Genomic DNA, 11838 nt, shown 5'->3' with positions numbered 1-11838 from the left:
CACTGAATGTTCCTTACTTTGGGCTTGGGTATACCCTATAAGTACTGTACAAGGCAATTTTAGCAGAAGTGAGACTATGGTTAAGGATGAGCTTATATCACTCCCATGAGAATAAATCAGGTTTAGATGTTTAGCTTTTGCTGGCTTGTGTAATTTTAATTTGTTCATGAGAAATGTTCAAAATTGCTTTGTGTTGTTTTTTGCCTGGGTCATGTGAAGTGAAGGTGTTACATGTCAAAGACATAGAGAAAGACTAGGCATTGTATGGAATCCATGCACACATAATAAATGACATTGTAGTCTCAATCCTAGTGCTTAGTCTCAAATAGCGTAGACCCAATTGTTGAATGGTGAGTTGTCACTTACATTCGATGGATCTAATCTAGATTTATTTATTTATGGCAATTATGCATTGGCTCTCAGTTCACCAGGGCCTCTGAGGGCCTTGATAAAAACAGGTAAATTATTTGGGACTAACTGTAAGATTCAGGCTTATATATTATGTTGAAAGCCTTTCATTGAAGATGTTTTCTTTAGGCTCAGATGTTCCTAGTTAAAATAAAATAAGATGCAACTAGTGTTTCTATGTTTGTCTGCTGGGGTAAGTACAGGACAGGGGAGTTAATCTATAATCTGTTCATTTGACCATCCTAGAGAGTTTAGTTGATAGTTTTCTTCTGTAATCCTCAGGTTAAGTGGCTTGGAAAACTGGAATGCAAAAGTAATAAATATTTCAACATTAGGGTTAGGTGCATTTCTATATCAAAGCCAGTTTTAAAACTGCCTCCTTTCCCATTATCTTTGGAGAATACTTCCACCCTCAACTGCATACCACAAAGACTGTTCAGTGTCTCAAGTATGAGGACGCTTGTGAACTGTAAGATTTCCTCTTATACAAGGGATGTCTTGAGCAGAGCTTGGCAATGTTACTTTTAAAAACTACAACTACCAGAATCCCCTAGCTTACAGGGGCATGTCAGAGAAGTAACTTTTCTAAGTTAAGGCCTTGAGGCATTGTTTCTGGCCTTCTGTAAAGAAGTGCACTCTGGACTCAGCAAATAATTGTCTGTGGGCAAACTGACAGCTGTGGAAATACAAGTTACAGTGGAAATGACCCAAAGGTGAACACTGTGTATGAGTTTGCTTTTTCATTCGCACAGAAGCAGACCACTTCGTGCAACCTCTACGAGTGCAGGAATCCACAACTAAAGCATCCCAGAGAGGTGGTCACCCAAAGTTTAAAAAGCTGCAAATCCTCCATCCTCCACATTAGTGTGTTCCACTGTTGAACAATGGAACACTACTTTATCCTAATATTTAGCTGGAATCTCCTTTTTTGGTTATTTGAATCCATTGGTTTGGCTCTTACCTTCTGGAGCAGGAAAAAAAAAACAAGCTTGCTCTATCTTCTATCTGAAGCCCTTCTAATACAATATTCAAAAAATGGTTTTCATACCATTTCTCTGCCTTCTCTTCTGTAGGGTAGAAGTACCTTTTTATAATGTGTCGTTAAATGCAGCCTTGATGTGATTCAGCCTGGCAATCATTTAGAGAAAATGCTACACTCAGTCGCAAAGCACCCAATTTACAGGCAAATACCTGGATTCATTCCCTGTCATCTCTAGGTAAAACCAGACTAGGCTCTCCTGTAAAATTGTCAAGAGCCACTAACAGTCTGTGTTTTGGTTTACAACACCTGTAACCCCTGATAATGTTGTCCTGGGTTTATAGACGTTCTCCATAGCACTGGAAATGTCCCATGTTGCCTATCCACACATAAGCTGTGCTTTGATAGATGGCAACTTCCTATGTTTCTGAGTTTTCAGATATGTCAATCTGACCCTTGTTTAGAAACAGAATGCTAGGCTACGATGGGACATGTCTACATGGAACAGACAAAAAACTGGAAAGCACATATTCACAGTAGAAGAATAAAAGGGCCCTTCCTTCTAATGCTCAGACCTTCCACTTTGTTGAGAAAGCAGACTGCAACTCCAAAAATTTCTGGTAATGGCCACTGAAGAAGACCAATTGGTGACAAGACCGAAATGTGTTGGGTTTTTTAAGATATTAAAGTTTTTGGAGCATCACACAACATGTGGGACTTTGTTTCTTTTTATTTTTCTCATGTCTACATAGGCCAATGAAACTGATTGCCCCCTGTCTTCACTGCGACCTGTCTATATGACACAGGCAAATCCTCGATTCAAGTGCAGCAGACTGTCTTCACAACGTGAGGCCAATTCCACATTGAATCTGCCTGATCCCTCCCTGAAATAGGTATTAAAGCCTCACCTTTTGCTCTGGATTTATCAGGAAAATCTGGAGAAGTCCATTGTGAGTCACTCCCTCCGAGGTCACAACAAGGTGCCCAGCTATGTGATCGGTGCTGGATGCCTTGCTTCTGACTTCAGAGGGAGCAACTTGCACTAGTGTCAATGGTGTAGGGTGGCACAGCGAGACATATGTGTAGACACCCACTTGGTATCACTATGGGAACAGTGGTAACAAGGGGAATCCAGGGCACCTCTAGGGCCAGAATAATCTGGAAGTAGCCCGGAGTATTCTGGTCAGTTTAGAGGAACCTATAGATTCTGGTTTCACAGGATCTTTCTCTTCAGTGTCCCACCCAAACTGAGAGATGGCACATACTCAATAAGGATAACAAAATACAATTATGTGTATGTTATTTAGTATACTAAAAAGGAACATTCTAGTGCCTCCCCTGCAAAAAATGTTAAAAGAACCAGCATACAAGCAAGCATTCAGAGGCAATAAAAGGTGTCCTGAGTTGAGACTGAACACCCTGCTGTGGGGGGAAAGTCTGAGTGGCTAAGCGTAAGCAGTACACAAACAAGGAGACCATTTTCCTTTCCTAATACTGCTCCTAACTGAGCATTCATACAAGATCATTCCCTGCCTTCAGTTCTGGACATGTACTCCACATATGCTACTGCATTTGCAAATTCAAGAAAACTGATCCTAAATATGATTCATATTCAGTATTTTAGCCAGTCTGTGAAACAGTTTGTTCTGGTATAACTCTGCGTAGCATATCACATATTGCAAGTCAATTCAGGGTTTAGATATATGTAATCAACATTCCAAGGGAGGGGGGAGGAGCACAAATTTCCCTTCATTATAAGGAATTCTTGTAAATATGGTGTGTTTGTCCATGTGTATAAACTGTTGACATCCCATTTTCTAGTAAGGCATTTACATGAGACAATTTGTGTATATTTAAGAAAGAGAAACCTATTTCTGTTCCTCAATTGAGTTCAGAAAGCTATTATATTGCCTACTACAGAGATGAATAACTCGTGATCTTCCAGGTGTTGTTGGGGTAGAGCTCCCATAATCTCTAACCATTGGCTATGCTGGCAAGGTTCAAGCACAATTGAATAGTCATAAATTGCAGGCACCTGGTCTACCATGGGCAGCTGAATCAGCTGACATTTTTTTTTTAAAAAAAATATATCTAAATACCAGTTTGGTAAATGTTAGCCCAAGGATTGTCAGACTGTCTACGCCCAGTATAAGCAGCCCTACAGGCCTTAAATACATGCACATCACATACTAAAAGAAAATCTACATATTACATTGTTTATTCATAATCTGATTATTTAGATTTATGGATCACTTTATACATAAAGCTCAGATATGATTGTTTCAGTATCTTAGGCCCTGTCCAGATGGGCCATTTTGTACATACTCCGTACATGCCTGGGGGCGTCTCTTTTAGCCTGCAACCCTAGTACATACGGAGTACGTACAAAATGGTGGTGCCCTCTTCACACGAGCACCAACATTTTGATGTAATGGCCGCATCGCGTCCAAGCGGCGTGGCGCGGCCGTTACGTCTTGGTGCCACTGAAGGGCGCTTGTGGCGCCCTTTCAGCGGCGCCAGAAGGAGCGCCATTTTGGAGCTTCTTCGGCGGCGCGTATTGCTGGCATGGCCTTTAAACGGCTGCGCCAGTGATACAGAGAGAAAGGGGCCAAGTGGCCCCTTTCTCCCTTTCCCCGCCGCTGTTGGGGTGTGTTTGGGGCATGTACACCCCTTTCCAGGCCACGGGGAAGCGGCCTTATGCCGCTTCCCCGAGGCCAGGAAAAGTGGCGGATCGGGGCCTCCGGGGCTGCCCCTGTGGTAGCTGAGGCTCTGATCCGTTGGGGAAAGGGGCGGGTGCAGGCCACCCCAAAGGAGTGGTCTGTACACTGCCATAGTTACCTTACAATTCACAGAATCACAGAGTTGGAAGCGACCATAAGGGCCATCCAGCCCAATCTCCTGTATGCAGGAAGACACAAGCAAAGCACTCCTTGCAGATGGACATCCAGTCTAATGCACATAGATAATATTTATGTGTATTTGGGAGGCAGGGAAGAGGGGGAACAAGAATTGACCACAATGGGCTGTTTCCATGAGAAAGTGATAGCAGGAAAAATGTTTTGTAGACACCCTGTTGAATATACATCTCTGCACAGAATTTGACAGTTGTGTGGCTGTATGTGTGTAGACTTTTTTCCCCCAGAGTCTGTGGACCACTTGAGCTGTTTTCATCCATCAGAAGCCCTCCCATGTCAGTCATTGCATCTGCTGGGTGCACTTATGGTGAGTACAGCAAGAAGAGATACAAGGGTGGTCATATTTCACAATTATTTTCTTGTCATTTTGACACATGTTCTACAAGGAAATGGTCTCTATGGAGGGAAACACCATAAACATCTCATATAAGCATGTGTCATCTCTGAGTATGCTATATGAACATAGACCATTTTGTTTGAGCAGGCTTTTAATATGTAAGCAGGGAAGCTTCTTATGGGGATAGGTGTTTTATTTTTTATTTTTTTATTTTTTATTTTAAAAAGAATTGTATGTCTTTTAAGAGAGCCAACTTGGTGTAGTGCTTTGAACGTTGGACTATAGCTCTCAAGATCAGGGTTCGATTCCTTGCTTGAGTATGGGAACCCACTGGGTGACATTGAGCGAGTCACACACACTCAGCCATGATAGATTTGCCTTAGCATCCCTGTTGTGCGGCTCCCTCGTGCAACAAAAAGAAGCTGCAAAATGCAGCTTCTTTTTGCGGCGCCATTATGACACCACAAAGCGCCATTGGCGCACTTGTGGCATCATAATGGCGCCGAGACGTGTGGATGCTAAGCGTCCACTACATCAAAATGGCAGCGCCCATGTAGAATGGGCGCTGCCATTTTGTACGTGCTCGGCATATACTAGGGTTAGGGGTGTCCAGACAGGACACCGCTTCCTAACCCTAGTATGTGCCGAGCATGTACTTCTTGGTGGTGTGTAACCTGCCTTTGTTTAATTGATTCTATTGGGAACTGCCTTGGATCCCACTCTGGGAGAAAGCCAGCATACAGATGAAGTAAATGAAATGAATAAAGTTAAACATGTGTCTGCAGTTTGTATCAGTAAAGCTACTCAGCTTGGTGAAGCTTCAGAATTCCTCCACTGACTATGAATAAAAATAGAACATATTCCAATAAGTACAGCTTGAGCTATTTACTATGATAAGCTTGGCTGAAATATTTAGTAACTTTTCTCAGGCAAAGGTTAAATATCACACTAGATATATGGTCTGAATCTGTTTGTTACACATAGAGTATACCCTTTGAAACAAATTAGAGTAGACCCTTTGAATAATTTGCATTTACATAAGTGTTGACTTTCCTAGTTCCCATTGATTCAATTAGTCTACATTAATTGGGACTAATAGTTAGATTTAGGTGTTTCCTTCAGGTGAGGCAATCATTGTAACTACCTCACCTGCAGTTTGTATGCTTTCATATTGTAGAGTGCTCCAAAGATAGAGGTTAAAGGAAAACTTAAGATATTGAATGGGACTGAATGTATTGGTTATTCAAACGCAGTCTTAATGTAGTTTTCAAACAATGAATGTATTGAAGAGAATACAGGCATATTTGAAATATCTTTTAATCACAGCATAATCCCCCCCCCTCAAAATGCATTGAAATCATTGGAAGTGAAGTGTTCAAGCATACTTTATTTCTCGGAATTTCAGTGCAACTTTTGACACAACAAATGTTGTGAGGAGTTTGTCAAAAATTCAGAGGTTGCATTGATACTGAAAAACAAATCAGACTAAGTAAATAAGATTAAAGACTGAAGACACTGCCAAAGCCTCTTTAAAGCTTTGAATTCACCCTCCTACTGCCATTTGGTAGCAAAAGCATCTAAAATCATTCACAGGAGCCAAAGAGATCTTTGACTGTAATATGCTTGGGAAAATGGCATTCATAGTCCACATGAAGAAAAACTTGTTTAGCACTGACTTTGGTTCTGCTGAAGTAAATGGACCAATCTTCCTTTCACTTCAGTTATGCCAAGAATGTTCTCAGGACTAAAATAAACCGAAATGGGATTATTTATAAATACAGTGATGGATTTATTCCAAGTGACCCATAAGGGGGAAAAAAATCTAGCAACAAGAACATGTAGGCATCTGTGCTGAGAATTTGTTAGCAGTGCACTTAATAAAAGTACTTACCTTTCCTAGGCGGCAGGACTTTCATTTTGGACAGTGCCGAAATGCGTTCACTACATCCATTATCCACAGTGTGGTGGATTTTTTTTTGCTAGACGTATCATTTATCCGTGGTGCAGATTCCTTGCATTCTTATATTAGCAGTCTAGAAGTATAAGAGATTTGGTTTAATTTCCTTTCTGCCAGCTATGCAGGGTGTGCTTTATTTTTTTTTTTTATTTGAAAATTAAAAATAAAGCCGCCAACATGAAGCCCAAGGACTAGTGAATGACAGAATGCCTGGTTGATTTACAAGTGCTTATGTGAGAAAAGGTTAAAATTAGATTGAGGAGCAAATGTGTTCACAGACTGCTGGCTGACAAATGGCAAAGCTATGCCAATATATTGCTTACGCAGGAGAAGAGTGGGAGTAAGCACGGCAATCTTTGTGTTAGTCGAATACATTCAAACTCATAGTAAACAAAGAATGTTAGGTTGGACATAAGAGACGTCTGTTGGTGATGCATATGTATACTTTGGGTCAAACGTCACTGATTTGAATTAACCTGGGCAAAGAGATTACTCATATTTTGCAGACAAGTATAAAAGGATAGCTTTTGTTATAATATTGATGGTAAAATTCCTATTGGATGAGTTTCCAACAGCCTGCAGATAAAACCATTCCTCTGAAACTGCTGTGACTAACAGTCCTTCCTTGCACTTGGGGAAATCCAGAATAAACTCAGGATGGTGTTGTTCGTTTTGTGCTGCCAATCTGGGCATCAACATTCTTTCAGAATACTCTGTGGTGTTTTTTTTGGTGGTGTTGTCACTATATAGGTATGGGGTCTTTAGCTGCTTCATGTCAGAAATCCAGAAAATAGAAAATATACAGAAATGGCAGAGTGTATCCCTGCTCTGGACAAGTGAAGTGCTGATTACACAAGTGTAGATCTTAGCATAGTTACTGTAGGTGTTTTGGACTACATTTCTTGGGATTATGAACCAGTGGCCCTGCTGGTTTGAAGGATTTTAGCAAGTACTGTACATTTCTATACCACTTATCAGTGCACTTAAGCAGTCCCTAAGCAGTTTACAGAGTGTAAGCTAATCTTGGAGCTGTACTCCAAAAAAGAGACATTTCCAAGTTCTACATTGGTGATCTGGTATCTGGGTAATGATTGGAACCATGATATAACTAACACCATTTTTGTTCTCAGCACTGATAGAGATAGGGGAGAATTCCGCTTGGTTTGCATATTTCAGTGGTGACCTGTTTCACACCTGCCAGAGTGATATACAGATTGGAACACAGTTATCCTTTTCATTGCTTACTACTTTGAATTTTAAAATTCACTTCTTAGCTTAAATTGCTCACAAAAATGCATATGTGAGGGGAAATAGTACATTCTTAACCACTGGTGGCATGTCAAATACAGTTATTCCCAAGTCAAATACAATCATTTCCACTAGTTCTTACATTTGGCTTTAAAGTCACCAAACGAGGTGAGACCAAGCAATTAACATTCTACATAAGATGACAGATCACAAAACCATTAAAAAATTTTTTTGAGGGGGGTGATATTTAACTGATGGAAGGAAAAAAAATAGATTATAGAACTGGAAATCGTTTCTTTTAAACTGTTACTGTCATGCCTCCAGAGCATCTTTGATGCTTTTGAGACATATATTTAGTTAAGATTATATTAGGTTTTCTATATATTAGTTTAGAAGGGGAAATAGAGATCTACAGCTTTAAGAAATTTCTAATGATGATTGTAAAACAAACAAATGAAAATTACAGTCTTTTAATGTATGAAACATAAACAACATTAATGGTCTGTGTGACAATTTTTCACGGTGCTTGGATTCATAATTCATTACTAATGCATTATAACCAATACTAATCCACGTTTGGTACAAAGGTAGGTGTATGTGTGTGTAATTACGTGTGTAAATTCCCCTTGTGTGGAGACAGGCTTCAATGCAGGCACTGGACCTGACCATGAGGAGGACTGAGCCAGTGTACCTATTTGAGATCACACTACCCAACTATAGCCCTATTATTCCATATGGTGGAATCATGGGGTTTGTAGTTTGGCCAGAGGTCCAAACCAGAAAGGAGGACAAGGCACTGCAAAAGGTAGGACATTCAAGAAAAATGGAAGACGTTATAAAATAAAACCCCAAAAAGCGAATATAAATGTAAATTCATTCTTCTTAGTTATCCTGAAAATGGAGGACATTTTGAAATTTCTCCTAGGCAGAAGGTTGAAATGTAGGCCATGTCCTGGAAAAGGAGGACCTCTGGTCACGCTGGGCAAAGGTACCAGAGGAAAACTTTCTGGCTGAGATTTCAAAAGGCCTTCTCCTTCATCTGCCAATCACAGAAGATAATAGTGCTATATTTCTTTGGTGTGGATGGCCCCAGGAACAGGAACAGTAGTACAGCCCAGTCTTGTGCACACAAAGAGACCATTTCATGACCTATGATTGAAGACTTTAGAATCCTTTACTCCCCATAGAGCATAGAGAGTGATGTACCAGATAAGTATTTTTCTCTTATACATTTTAATATATAACACAACTTATTTGGGTCCCTGTAACTATACAATTATAGTACTATGATTCCATTGTAATTATTATGGCTGTATCCTATGGAATCGTGGGAAAGAGCTCTCTGGCTGAGAATTATAAATGCTCCTTCCTAAACTGCAAGTCCCATAGTACTCTGTAGCTGTCAAAGTGGATTGCTTGTGCTATAACTGTGTAGTGTGAAAGGAGCCTTTGACGCTTTCTCTGTGCACACTAATACGTGTGACTTTAGAAATGTAAACAAGGTAAGGCCCACTCTCAAGGTTGAGAAAAATTACTAGCCAATACTAGCTGGCAGGGGGGGTTCTGGGTGTTGGTAGTAAAAAATACCCCATAATTCACCCACTAGTCCAGGGCCCATCTGGCCTTAGGAATAATGTCTAACATTGCCTGCATATTTGAGTGAAAATGCTATTCCTTTCCATCACTTTGTGTTGTGGTAACATGTAGTTGGGGAGTAAATGATAAAAATGAGACATTTATTTGCAGTGTTGCTTCTCAGGACATCCAAAGGAACCCATATTTTTATGCATGGATGCAGAGTGTCACATTTTTAAAAACTCCAGATATAGGGTCTTACAGTCTCGATTAGGAGCATACTACAAGGTGAAGTAGGAGAAACAAAAATGGTCATGGCATGATAGGGTTCATCTAAACAACTCTTGTTTTTTTACTTTCTGATGAGGTCTTATCTGGTTTGTTTTTCAAAAAGACCTCTTAATTTGCCTACCTGTTTTATTTTGCCTTGCCTTTTCAAGCCCTGTTTTGTTTTATTTTAACTTACTCCAACTTATCTTATGTTTGGTGCAATTTTTACTGAGTTTATTGCTAGATGCCATTTATAATCTGTCTTTAGGTTGATTAGCTTGTTGCTCTGCCAGAGGACTCTTGAGTACTATACAAGAAGCCTTGAAAGACTGTAAAAATCTTTTTGGGGATTGAAAAAAAAAAGAGCTTTTGGGATGCAGTTTGGTGCTCTGTTTTGTTTAGGCTAGCAATGGGTTTTAATGGGATTTGAGCATGCACGGATTTTGTTATTCACGGGGGTTCCTGGAACCTGGAACCAAACCCCAGCAGATAACAAGCATGAACATCCCTTTCACACTACAAAAAGTGCAGCGGTTTGATACCACATTAAACTGCCATTGATCCAGCCTATGGAATGGATCCTATGAGGTTTGTAGTATCAAGAGGTATTGTTAGGTCTGTGACCGTAGAATAAATTATCTATCTAGTATCAAGAGGTATTTAGTGGTTCCAATGTCTCCCTAAACTACAAATTCCAGGATCCCACGGGATGTAGCCATGGCAATTATAATGGTATTAAAACTGCAATAATTGTGCAGTGTGGATCTTGGTGTTGTGTTCTGCATATATATTTGGTACTATTCCCTCATGTTACATAGGCATTTGTTTATTTTTATGAAGCAAAAACCAATCATACACCTGGCCTCTTGGCTCTGTTTCAACATCAAAAATCAATGAAAAAACAGGAAAGCAAATATAAAAGCTCCAAATTAGCTACGTAGTTTCAATAATTTAGTGCTATTCTGTCTTAAAGGTACAGCAGCAATACAACCTTTTCCCTTTCAATTTAGATGAATGACTCAAGTTTCCGGAGACAGTGGAAATATTCTGTATCTCCCCTATAATAAAAGGCTAAATATGTATTTTGGACATATATTTACTGTAGTACTGTAGTGGCAAACTGTTGCATATTAATAAAATGAAGTTGCCCTCTAGTGGCTGATGAGCATCAAGCCTTTTCAAGCCAGTTTTCTTGCTGGTAAAGAAAGGGATGCCCTCTCTTTTCTCAAAATAGCTATGAGGAAACTTCTGCAATGCTACTAAAATAAAGATGCTTACAGGACATGAAGGGTAAAGAGGACCTTCTGAGAACACATTCCCTCTCTTGTTTGCTCTGCCCGACTCAGCCTCACATTTATGGTCATGTGATTGCCATCTGGAATCAATGAGAATCGCTGGCCAAAATACAGGCCAAGTTGTGTACTTTTTTTGTACTGAACTGTTTTTCCCAGAGATAAACTGAAGTATTATTTCATCAGAGAAATATTTTCAGGAAGGGAATTGACTGAAATGGATGAGAAGCTTCTTTTCCACACACCCATTTAAGCCAAGGTACTATGTAGCAGGGACGTAGCCAAGGGGGGGGGGTTCTTGGGGTTCGGACCCCCCTTCCATTAGATAAAATGAATGGTGCGTGCTGCTGCGCCGCTGCACCCAAGCCCCATTATAATGGTGGCACTTAGCCTGGACCCCCTCCCTTCTTAAAATCCTGGCTACGTCCCTGTATGTAGTGGTTTGCGCGTTGGACTAAGAGTCTGGAAATCAGGCTTTGCTTGGTCATGGACACCCACCATTGGGTCATGGACAGCCACAAGTCAGAAATGACTTTTATTTTGATTGATTGAAATTTTATTTATATACCACCATTCCTATGATCACTTATGATACTTGAAGGCACACAACAAGTATCCTCCTAGCAAAAAATCTCTTGTTTTCTAATACTACCTTAAAAGAATTGATTGCGTTTGAATCAGGTTTTCAGTAACACCACAGGTCTTGGGCTTTAATGATATTGGAAGATGACAAAGCCTCTAAGCATGTACAAAATTATATTTCCTTAATAATGGTTTAGGGCAGGGGTAGGCAACCTGCGGCCCGCGGGCCGGATGCGGCCCAGCAAGGCCTTGGGACCAGCCCCAGCCCAGTCCTG

The sequence above is a fragment of the Sceloporus occidentalis genome, unplaced genomic scaffold (genome assembly GCF_023333645.1).
Source record: "Sceloporus occidentalis isolate IW3139 unplaced genomic scaffold, rSceOcc1.0.p SCAF_4, whole genome shotgun sequence".
In the NCBI taxonomy this organism is placed as follows: Eukaryota; Metazoa; Chordata; class Lepidosauria; order Squamata; family Phrynosomatidae; genus Sceloporus; species Sceloporus occidentalis.
The sequence above is the reverse complement of the archived record's forward strand: the minus strand, read 5'-3'. Positions refer to the sequence as shown.